Consider the following 12,846-nt stretch of genomic DNA (forward strand, 5'->3'; position numbering starts at 1 on the left):
CACACACACACACACACACACACACACAGACGTCATGATCCCTCTGGCTCTCTGTTTAGTGCATCAACAGCATAAATCATTTTTTTTAGAATGCTCCATCATGAGAGTTTTTAATTACCTGCTAAAGGCATTAGTTCCTCAACAACTCAAAACCCAAGGGTGAGGTATGTACAAATATAGGTATGTACAAGTTATTCATTTAAACTCACTGGCACTGTTAAAAAAATCATTTTTAGTGGCTATTTTTGAACATAGTTTTTAAATTTCGTAATTCTACAAACAGGTAGTGCAAATCTTTTATATTTTATCCAGCTATGATGATACACCTGAATGTTTGCTGTAGCATGTAAGGTTAAGCTCCCTACTAAAAGAAACAATGTATTCAACCTACAACTAGATACACAATGTCCTTATGTTTCTATTCTAGTTTGGATAAAGGGGTAGCCTAGCCATTCCTGTGTCTCACAACAGAAGGATCCCATACCCACAATCACATCTTTACCACTTAAACCATGTGAAAAAACACAGTTCAAACTGCTGTGGGAAAGCAACTCTGGCCAGTGCACCACAGGTGTGCAATGGTCAACTGAAGTGACACTGCCAAGGAGTTACTAGCGTGACCCACTCATAACTCATTGAGACAAAAAATCACAGGAGCAACTCAGAGACACAAGGCACGGACATGTCGCAATGGGAGTGCCATTCTCAGGCCTCTCGCAGACTCCCAGTATTGGGATCCTGGGGGCCTCTGGAGACCCTGTGCAAAAATGAAAACAAAAACAGGACAAAAACATTTGCATATTTTCAGGTCTCCTTGGAGATTAATTAACCCTAACATTGTCATATTACCAGCAGCAGCAAAGCTAGCATTTTCAAAACTTTTCTGCTGCTGATAATATAACAATCAAACAATCTTTTCAGATGATCAATAGAATTCGTCCAAATAATTAATTTTAAAACATTCACAATAGAGGTTATTTTTACAATGTTTTTAGAAATGCTTTTAGGCACTAGAAGAGAATGAAGCAGCTAGAAGGAATGTTGCTTTTCTGAAAGACTTCTCTAATCAGCAGGAGAAATGAAAAACGGGGGAGGGAAATTCTTTCCTTTTCATTATTCTCGCTTTGAGGAATCTCGACCAGTGGTCTATGCGGCTAGATACACTCACACAAAAGAAGGCAAGCCTGGGCCTCTGATGCAACTAGGCAACAGGCCCTTTTGTGTAGATCTTTCCAGAAGTCCAACCTCCCCTCAGAGAAGGAAATGCCAGGGTCTTAGGCTCCTTGGAGAATGGATACCGGTCGAAGCTCGTTTTTCAAGAAAGGAGAATGAGTAGAAAGAAAAACAGTCTTCAAAATCATGTCTATTGCTCCACTGGTTTGTCCAGAAATTTGTACACATATGTGGCTGATGGGAGACAGGGAGATACTTGAGGTGCAAAACTCTCACGGGGTCATGCCCTTTACCAGCCACAGGCGGCCTTATTGACCGCAACCAGGGGGCCCAAGAATAGAGGAGTGTCAACACAATCCCTTAAATTCCCCTCATACCTCTTATGTTCCCTCCCAATTTGATTCTTCAAGCCTTCACTGCAAATTAGGATAAAAGTCGGGTCTTGAGGTTAAAGCTGGGGTTGTAAAACCGGGCATTAAAGTGACTTCTCCCTCCAGGGTATCGCCACACCTGGCCGTGTCGGTGTCCCATGGGGTCACCCTGAAGATAACAGAACAGACGGGATGTGGGGTCTGGAGCGCTGGAATCTCAGACCAGGTGTCACACACCCCCAGACACAGGCCACAGCATCTGGGGAGTGGGGCTTCCTCCCGTCACTCCTCACGGTCTGAGCAGCAACCAGGGCCCTGCAAGAATGTGCTCTGGAAAAGCTCTCCCATCAGGGCGTAAAACTCAACCCATGTGTGGGGGACTACTGGAAGTCTGCTTGAAAACTGAGCAGGGGAATTGGGGGATTTTCCCTTCATATTGAGCGATAAGTAGGCATTCTGAAACTAGCCCAAACTGTTGATTATGTATAAGATTTATTGTGTATATGCAGTGTTCACAACAATTATTATTATAAGACTTATTATCACCCCTGACTGGCAATGCGTAGTGGTTAAGGTACATGACTGGGACCCGCAAGGTCAGTGGTTCAATCCCCGATGTAGCCACAATAAGATCCGCACAGCCTTTGGGCCCTTCAGCAAGACCCTTAGCCCTGCATTGCTCCAGGGGAGGACTGTCTCCTGCTTAGTCTAATCAACTGTACGTCGCTCTGGATAAGAGCGTCTGCCATAGAAATGCCATAAATGTAATGTAAAATACTGTACTTTATTAATGTTTCAATGGAACCAAACAAAATCAAACATTCATTTAATAAAAAATTGATTGAACCAAAATCAAGGTTCCATGATTATTGGCTCTATTATTTGATACACCATTGCTGTGTATCAAAAGCCACATGAGTAACATCATTATGTTAAGTTACTAACTGGGGTCGAAGGTTACTAAGGGATAGAACTGCATACTTCACTTGACACTGCTTACTGCCAGCACTATGCAGGGAGTCCCAGAGTCAATGGCTTACAAAAGCTTACCAGAAGATATTTTAAGCACCATGAAGCAAACGTCTAAGGAAATTGAGTAAAATAGAGTTAGGGTGTAACTTAAGCCCCTGGACCGCTGTGTCATGATTAAGCACCATATTCATTTAGTAGCAGAAAAAAAGATTAAGTTGAGTGGGCTCATAAGTTTTTTTTCCGATGCTCAATTGTAGGTGTAGTAAGATAAAACTGTGATGCTGGGTTGTGGATTGAAATGGGGGCCAGATAATAACATGTCACAACAGAAATCTGTGTGGGGTTACACCAAAACCAACCAACTGCAGTTCCCGCTATCCTGTCACATCACCAGCAAAGAGCAGCATTTGAAGCAAGGTTCGGAACAAGGACTTGTTTACAGCGACAGAATGTTCTTACTTAAGAGGGCTGTCAAATACTTCATTATACTTGGCACCTCACTGAATGGAGGTTGCCAAGATTGAAATATGACTCCTACACCTTGATTGTGGAAAGAATTGTTTGTATAGAGCTGCCAAATGCCAAATGGAACACAGGCATTTTATTTCCACAAAACAAATGACTTGCAATTCTACATACAAAAACAACCAATACAAAATCAACTGTTATCTCATTTGATGTGAGTTTGGAAGGCATCTGCAATGCATTCCTCCCTCTATAAAAGCCCTTATCTTTCTGTGCTGAGCCAGGTCATGTGGAGACCAAGCTAGGTCAGCTAAGGATCCCTTGGCTTTCTGCAGTGCCCTGCAATATGTCACATTTAAACAGAAGGACTGAGAAACACAATCACAGCCACGTAGACATGAGCAGAAATTAAAGTTTGTAGCGCTGCCAAGTTTCTGTCTCACACATGAGCTAACATGTCAGCAATTAAATAATTAAATCAGCAAGCAAGCTATCATGAGGAACGCACAATATGGACATTTTGAGGTCAATATCAATAATAACTAACATTAAATTATTGCTTTAGTTTATTTTGAGTTGTTTATTGCTTTAGTTACATTTTTCTTTAGAGTGGTGCACTTTACATGACCTCCAATATTTTGTCACATATCATAACGGAAAATTCTTATCACGCGCCTATATTGCTAGAGAGAATAAAAATGAATGTAACCTGAGGGCTAGATTGTGAGAGCAGGGCTTAAGGGTACACAACATAAGTGGGAATTTCCTTCCTCAGGACCAGCCTTCTACACCATTGCAGGGGTTCTCTACCACACAGCAGCTGCACAGGGCAGCCTGTGAGATAAAAACAGGTTACATAAGAGACTATCGTTATGAAATTTGCCTCAGTTTTGGAACTAAACCCATGTGTACACATGTATTCTTATTAGTGGCAGCTGGGTCCGATTTAGGAGGTATCTGTGCACTGGACCACTGGGTTTTTGTAATCTCCAGAAAGGAGATTTGGCAGTCTAGTCTTAACAGATAAGGAGCACACATCAAGGGGAACACGCATGTTTTTTGCAGAAAATTCTGGAAGCAAGAGAGCATGTGCCTACCTGGCTATCCATTGATGGGAACCAGATTGATTGTGCCACTTTCATTTTTGTTTTACCTGGACCAATGAAGGCAAATCTTTGCTCAATAATAAATAATCTAATAGATAACATTACACAGTCCAGGTGAGGTGCCATGATTTCAGATACAGCCTACAACTCCCAAAAATTGTTTTGCAGTTCAGTTTTCAGAATTTGATGAGAGTTGACTCCCCAGCTAGTTATAGTCATGGGAAGGGCTGTTGGGACAATTGCTGAATGTTAAGGGTGTTACCCCCCCACCAGCCCCCAGCCCAGAACGGAGTCCCACACACAAGATTATTCAAACCTACCCATCTGTCTTTCATTACACCACAACAAACACCCCAAAGTGAAAAGGTCAAAAACAGATTAATTTTCAACTTTAACCCTCTTGATAATCCCAGGATCTCATTCAGCGCCTAGTGGCTGGCTTCCATGGGGACATGACACACACAGAACTTCCAAACAGCCTGCTGATCTGAAATATAAACTACGAGGATGCGGGCATATTGTTCAAGAACCCACCTCTTAATAGCTTGCTGAGATTAGATCCTTAAAAGCCACCCATGATTGGTCAATGAGAAGAATGTTATCTTGCATGGAAGCGACCTCTTTCATGTAAAATTCTCAGTGTTATATTTATATTTATATATATATATATATAAGTCCAACAGGTCCTAATAGACTATATTACAGTGAAAGTACACTATGTACACATACTTAGGAGTACACCATACATGGCTCAGTTCCTTTGGAGAGCAGGATGAGAATCATAGTATGACTGGAAAATTAACCCATACAAGCCAAAGACCAAAGAATCTGAATTGGGAGAAGTTGGTAGCAGTTCTCTCTTTGACAAGGGAACTGTACAGTTTGGAACTGTGTGAACCGGAAAAGGCTAGGTCTCATCTCCGTCTCTATCTCTCATGCAGGAAACAAAGCCTGTGTAAGCAGAGCGATATCTCCCTTCAGACTCAACATCAAAAGCTTGCAATAGTTTAAACACAGAAACTACTGAACCTAGCTAACCACCCATGTTTTTGTTTTTCAGTTAAGCAGTAGTGTATATGCACACAGTGATATTTAATTGATAGTAAGTCTTAACTGATCGTAAAGTAAGGTGCGCATCTCCAACAGCGCATGCCATGGAATTAAGGTACAGAGACAAATTCTTTCACTGTTATGTTCTGTCTACTGACAGAGGAAAAAACATTGATATGGAATGTTTTGCCCTGAAAATATACCTAGGTATACAAACAGTAATTCTTGCACAATGGCCTCATAAACCCTGATGTGAGAAAGTGTCGAGCTTGACAGAAGAAAAAAAGATTTCTTGCTTAGTTTCATTTTTCATTGTGCTACTCAAAGTACTTTAATTAGAATTGTCCTGGTATTGTCTGCCCTTTTAGCAAATGAATAGTAAATAGGGCAACAAATGTCAAAGCAGGAGCGGTTTCCTGTAGCCAGCGGCAGCAGTGTATGGATATGTCCCTCAGGCCTAGCCCATGGGAGAGAGGAATACAGGATACTGTTTCTGTGCCTGGGCTGGCACTCAGGGTTGGACCTCCTGCCTCGTCACATGCCTGTTTCCTTGGTTACCTCAGCATAAGGCACACCCTCCTTTCTCTCTGCAGTAGGAATTTGGGGTGATTGATGACAAATCTTTCATTAAGTGCCATTGTGTAGGACGGATGAGATCATCTGGGGAAAAAATATCCTGGCGAATCAGACGGAGATGCAGAGTGGCATTTCATTTGTGAAGATATCTGACAGCTAAAATGTTTGTGTTTATGGAAAAGCAACTTTCGAAAACAATATGCAGCCTTATCCTTTGAAGTGACAATTACAACCTGTACAGTATCTATATTTTGCCATAATCACATTTTTAAATAATTATTTCTACTACTGCTCTGGAGATTATACCATATAGCCACATCTCAAAATAAATACATACAAATATTAAAAGTAGGACTTCAACAGAGTACTTCACAATCTTTAATTGGCAGCACACTGACAACACTATCTAAAAAAAAGAATCTGACTGCAATCAATGGAGACAATGTGCCCTAGTTTAATGACTGCTTTTCCAAAAGACGGGTTCTGTCTTCAGTTTTCATTGTGACAGGTCCAGCTGTGTGTGGCACCAAGTCTGTAGCACTATCCTGGGCTGTGGCCAATCTAGTTACTATAATCATCTGCACTGAATGCATTGTCCAGAGCCACTGAACAGAAAGGCCCCTTATGTTCCTCACAAAAAAGGCTTCCTTTAACTGATGTTCTAAAACCACAGTACCGGGAATCCCTACCCACACACAGGGACACACACGCACACACACACACACACACACACAAATGCAGGCACACACACACAGAGACACACACACAGGCACACACACACACATACAGAAAAACACACAGGTAGACACACGCACGCAGACACACACACAGGCACACACACACATACACGCAAATGCAGGCACAGACACACACAGGCACACACACACACATACAGAAACACACACAGGTAGACACACGCACACACAGACACACACACAGGCACACACACAGTAAAAAGAGGACTGAGAAGTGAAGGCCTCTGTCCTGCTGACCAGTCTCAGGCGGCAGTTGAATAACTCATCGAAGCCAGCAGCTGAGAGTAGCCCATCTTGTTTTTTCACTGAAAAGAGCACCCCCTCCACCCCCACCCCCACCCAGTTCCTCCAGCCTACTTGGCTTTGTTCACTTTCTCTTTTCAGCCTCTTAAAAGAAGAAGAAACACCAATATTTTCCCTTTTTTAAACACTCTGCGCTGAAACAGAACGAGAGCAGATGTGACCACACACTGAATGAGAGCACAGCCTGAGGACTGTGTGGAACTACCAAGCGTTTATTGTTTCTAAGGTCCAATAAAAGAGGTTTACAGCTACAGCAAGGCACAAAAAAAGATTGAAGAAAAGCTCCTTCTATTGTACCACAGTGCTATTCACCAGTCTCTTCAAAAGCTCACTAGGCTGCCTGGACAACGACTAATATGACTAATGGCCAAGTTAATGACTTGTGAAATTCTCCAATTATCATATGGATTAAAAAAGGATCAATGTGTCTCATAGAATATTTGTGACTTTCACTTTATTCATGGTCTATTAAAAATGTGAAGTACCATTTAATGTAGAAATAACACTGCAATAGTTATATAATTTGTTGTTTCATCATAGTTTAGTAATTAGTAGTAGATTTTTTTAAGGTGATCGGCAATCATTTGTTTAATTGTTTGACCTTTTACCTCATCTATTTATGGCTATAAAATTACTATTGTGTCTTCTCCATGGAATTGTTGCAATTTTGTTTTCCTGATATTTCCACATTGTGAGTCAGTGTGGATAAGAGCTTCTGCCAACTGGCAATAATGCAATGTACTGTACTGTTATGAAACAGATAAAAATATAAAACAGTCTCCTGAAATCAGTCTCTTTAGTTTGAAAGGCACTGCATCAGCGCACAAGGCTTCGCTTCCCTTCCTGAGAGACAAAGGGCTAATCAGTGTTTTAATGTCTCTTATCTGTGTTCACATCTGAAGTCCTGGGAATCTTCAGACTGGGTTAAATGGGCCCTCTACAACAGGCCTCCATTAAAAGCCATTACTCCCCATTACACACCTGGTACCCCCTGCACTTTTCCCTGCTAATGAGCCCCAATGGGGATTTAGCACACTTTCAATTGGTGAGCATGTCAATCACTGCATGCATACACAAACACAGACACACACACACACACACACACACACACACACGTACAAGCATACACACAGTATACTGTACACACACTCATAGGACACTGAGACACAAGAAACACACAGTTCACACACAGAGACATACAAATGCAGGCACACAGTACACACAGAGAGCTAGTCAAAACATGCTGACAAAAACACACACATAGGATACACAGCACAAGCACAATATACACACAGGGCAAGGAAATGTTGATGTCCCTCTGGGACCCTACAGGGCTGTTCCCTGTACACACTCTCACGTCATCATTTTTTCTGTGATCATTCCCTTCCCCTGGCTATTCCACACCATGCTGTGATCCCTCTGTACACGTTCCAACTGTAAATGGCGGAGTAAAGGATTTCAACACAACTTAGGTCTGCTTGCCCAGGCTTCCGTGCCTCCTCTGGTCGGTACAGTGATGTAAGGGTGCACTGTAATTGCATTATGTGTAAACTGTTCACGCACACAAACGCTTATGAAGAGCTCTCATGACAGAACTACCTCTCTTTCAGCTGATGACATTTGGCAAATCATGTGTTTATAATTTCATGCAAACCATAAAAAAATCACATGGCAAATAATAACTTGAGGAGCTTATGAAAGTGAGATTCATTTTAAACAGAGAAAAAAATAAGTTGATTTCTAAAAGAATGAGTGTATGACTGATTGGACTCATCCACCAGCATTCAATACATTCTGCCAGTCAGCATTTCATATATTTGACTATTAGTAAAGTACCATGAACATTACCAATGGAGATAAATATTATACAGCTAATTGCTCATAAGCCTCCAAATGGTTAGCCAGTTATTAGGCTAATAAAAATCTATATTTATCATGATTAATGTTAAAGAACAAACGTAATTTATAGAGTCCTTGGTAATGTATTCTCATTTTGGAATCAACTGAACTGCAACTCTGTCCCAGAAGGCTGTAGGATTTAAATTCCTTTAAGCTTTCACTGTTGGGAGTTTTTTACGAGCCTGCAGAGGATTTTCAGATCATTATACCCTCTTTACAGAGGTAATTATGTGCGACCTGTAATTGACTGACAGGAAGGTCAAAGCAAGTTTTTCTCACAGTCCTCCGTGATGCCACATTACCTCGTATTTTTCCCTTTGATACCCTGCATCTCAGAAACCTTCTTTTCACACGGTCCCTTCTCACTCGTAGAGTATATCATCGCCGTAGGCGATTTACTGCAATGAAATCCCCATATTGATTGAAATGACGGTGTCAGGTGCACATGGTCCAATTATTCGCTACCGGCCCCCGAAGAATCAGACATCACTGGAAGAGGAATTTCTGTTTCTGAAAGGTCCACTCTACACATCGTTATCAGCCGGAATAAACTAGGCTACATTGAGATTAAAAGATCATGCATTCGCTGAGTTGTAAAATCGGCTTCCTACTGTAGGCTATATTCTACAGTAGCCTAGTCTATAAATATCTAAAAAAGGATCCTGATACTAAAAGTAATAACGAACAACATATAAACAGTTGTGCACTAAGGGAATTTCTTTTTCAGCGATATCCGTCTGGAACCTGCTCTCCTACTCCGAAATCGTAAATGGCTCAGTGAGAAAGATTTCATAATGCGAATATACCCAAATATGAAATTCTTATACCGAAAGTATTTCATAGGCTTGGGGCACACTGTCCAATTATGAATCTATCTTTCAGGAGCCTATTCATTTATCCAAGAAAGAGGAGGCGCAGAGGAGAAAGCGTTAAAAAAAGAGGTCTACTTACGGTAGCACGTGAAATCTCAAACTTGATCCCGGCCAGGTTATCCAAGTACTGCAACAACGGGAAAGTTGCGCACACCGACAGACACAGACCGTACAGTGTCAGCAACAGGGCGGGTGGATAGCCGAGATAAACAACACAACTCCCTTGCGGACCGACGGTTCCAATTTGCATATGTATAGCGTCTGTGGCAAGGGCTGTCAGCAGAAAATGCGAGCTTCGTTCCAGCCCCCTTTCTCGGTTAAGTTGTTATTGGTTTGTCTGTTGTTAATACTCTGCTGGTGAGCGAATGTTTCCGCAACGGCCCATTTCGATTTCCCATTCAGTAAGTCTTCACAATCCGTCTGTTGAAAAAGAGTCATTTTAACGAAAATAAGTCGTTTTAACGATTTTACAGTTTAGTGAAAGCTGAAATGTTTTGATTTCATGTTTTAGCATCCTACTAACACAATTCCCATGCCTAACCCTGAGTTATTAAAGGGGTAATTAACTTTCTGGAGTGATATTGTAGCCTACCTTTTAGACTGGCCTAGATAAAGCATGTTTTACAAACCTATGGAAGCCCCCTGCTTTAATATGGCAGGTATCATAAGGGTATTTGGGGATTCTAGAGCAATTAAAAACACTGCAAGTAACTCCAAAGCAATTTAGCTACAGAAATAGTATTATCTCTTTAAGCTTACTGTTGAATTCTGGGGAGACTGGAGTTTAACTGTTAATATTGCAGGCTATTACATTATATTATTTAATGTTCTAAACATGAGATCAATAAAGCAAAGTATTAAAATCGATGCCCTATGTATTAGCTGTTCCCTGCCTTTAACAATGTATCCAAGTATTCAACCATTAAATACACATTTGAGAAGTAGCTACATGGGATTATTTCACGGCTACCATGACCTTGTTTTTAAGGTGAAGTAGGCTACAAGTGTAAAAGGGGACAAAGGGTGCAGGAAACCAGGACACACTACCATGCATTTCTTACGCTACTTGTCCTGGGCTTCCAGGCTCCTTTGACCCTTGTGTGCAAGTGCTTTCAGGTCAGCTTACTGGCGTTGAAGGAGGGAGGCGGGGGTGAGTGTTTCAACCACAGGGCTTAGCTGAGAGTCTTGGGAATGTTTACATGCTCCAGCACTATCAGAATAACTGAGGAATTCTTCCTATTCAGCTTCTGTCAGGCCTAGTCTATGCAACTTCAATAGTTTTAGTCTTAATCTGTTTTTTATTTGAAGCTATGGAGGCAGTATTAGATGCATAACTCCTGCTTTTCAAAAGTACAAAGCTAGAATAAAATTCTCAATTCTGAAAGCACAAGCGGGGTCTTTCAATGGCTGCTCCTGTTGATGTTAACATTCTTGTGATCTTATTGAGCATTAGCAAATGCAGAGGTTGCTTTTTAAATATAAGCTAAGTGCACCTTTCATTTTTGTTCCAATGGATTGTTGGCTATACCCACAAAAAGCAGGTTATGTTGTATTCAAGTGGTATGGTGGAATGTTCTTCAATATTCAAAAGTCATAATACCAAAGCAGAACTCATTAGGTTAGCAACTGAGAAGCAATTCCCTCGGCAAAACATTTTCAAAATTTGTGTGGCTATTCAGTTTTTTTTTTACACAACACTTTTCTTTTCCTCATCTGTGTAACTTCTATAGTTTCATATTCTTAAGACTCAATTGGTATCTGATATGACACATGTAAAAGTTGTAGCTGGTTAGCACTGGTCAGTTCCCTTTCAGAGCTAATACTAGAGAAGATTATTAGAAATAAAACTGTTCTTGTCCCATTTGCTTACGGTGACATATTACCCAGTCTGAGTGCATTCCTAACCATGCCCCAGGCACAGGGACTGAAATGGGGTGCCCCCTCTATGGGCGTTTCTGGGAAAACCTGGATGTGTCATTCCTCATTCCATTGTATTTGGCCTTGACATGTTGGCAGATAAATATGATGACTTCCTTGAGGAGAGAATCTGATACAGATGGAGAGGCACTCCAAACTGAAACACTGATTCTGATCTGAGAGTGAAAGCATAGTGTATTATTATTGACCCTCTATACCAGGGGTGTCCAATCTTATACGAAAGGGTGTAGGTGTAGGTTTTTGTTTTAGCTCAGTGCCATGACACCTGATTCAACTAATTAGCTAATTATGGTCTTCAGTCAAGACCTTGATAAGCAGAATCAGGTAGCTAAGTGTTGGGTTAACACAAAAGCCTGCACCCACGTCGACCAAATATCGGACATCCCTGGTCTATACTGTACCATACTGTGCACTAAACTAATTAGGAATGTCCTATCATTTTACCATTGTATACCACTTATTCCAAGTAACACAAATTGGTCATTATTATGAGAATGCAATGATTCCTTAATGCAGTCGCCCTGTATTTATGAAAATAACCTATTAATTCACACTATCTCATTATTTGGTGGAAGTAAATAAACTGTCCGTCAAAAACAATAACCAAAAACAACTGCATGATGTTATCATGCTGCCTGGATATATCACATCACTAGAATTCCAAGAGAAGCGAACATATCAATGTGTGTCAGTGTAATTTTCAGTCAAGCTCTTCTGAAGCTAGTTGGCTAGAATGAACATGCCTCCTGACACTCTTCAAACCAACATGTCAGTATAAACGTGTGTCCCGAAGCAAGATAAATATTCATCCTGTAAAAGGGATATTATAAATGTAGCCTTACAACCTGCATTACATTAGTCACTATTAGGTGCTTGATCTGCATCACACTGAAGACAAGAGAAACAGCTCTCTTCTGAGCAATGGAATGAGAAGCACTTCAACACTGCCAGCTGTGACTTAAGAAAGAAGATCTAAAATAAGATTTTTATTCAGAGGATTGTACAGCAGGAAAACATGCTAGTGTGTGACATGCAATGCAGTAAATTCAATGACACAATCTGCGTGCAGAAACTTAATTGCAGTCTTTGTTGCATATGGTCTTTGATTGAATGGAACACATTACCACGGTGGAATGAATATTGGGGTTTAAATAAGGCAAGGAAGCAGTCTGAATTGATGTGCTATGCTGCCCTTGTAGCAGGTACGACACTATGCTTTTTGAGAAGTGGTCCAACAGCAAATAAGCCGTGAATATAACTGTATCATGAATATAACAAATGGCTACAGGCTACTCATCCTGCTCATTCCAAGGCTATGTGCCAGGAAGTGCCACCAGAAACAAGAGACAAAAGTTCTGGAAAAAGG

General features: G+C 41.0%; 1 protein-coding gene across 2 annotated transcripts in view; it reads right to left on the minus strand.

Moving 5' to 3' along the window:
- ankrd6b (ankyrin repeat domain 6b) overlaps positions 1-9,710 on the minus strand; it is a 31,161-nt gene extending 21,451 nt beyond the window's left edge. For both annotated transcript variants that reach the window (XM_061242187.1, XM_061242186.1), the window contains exon 1: positions 9,622-9,710. The gene's annotated coding sequence lies outside the window, so the exon portion shown is untranslated. The remainder of the gene's footprint in view (positions 1-9,621) is intronic.
- Positions 9,711-12,846: the final 3,136 nt, after the last annotated feature.

This window comes from Conger conger, chromosome 5 (assembly GCF_963514075.1).
Source record: "Conger conger chromosome 5, fConCon1.1, whole genome shotgun sequence".
NCBI classification, from domain to species: Eukaryota; Metazoa; Chordata; class Actinopteri; order Anguilliformes; family Congridae; genus Conger; species Conger conger.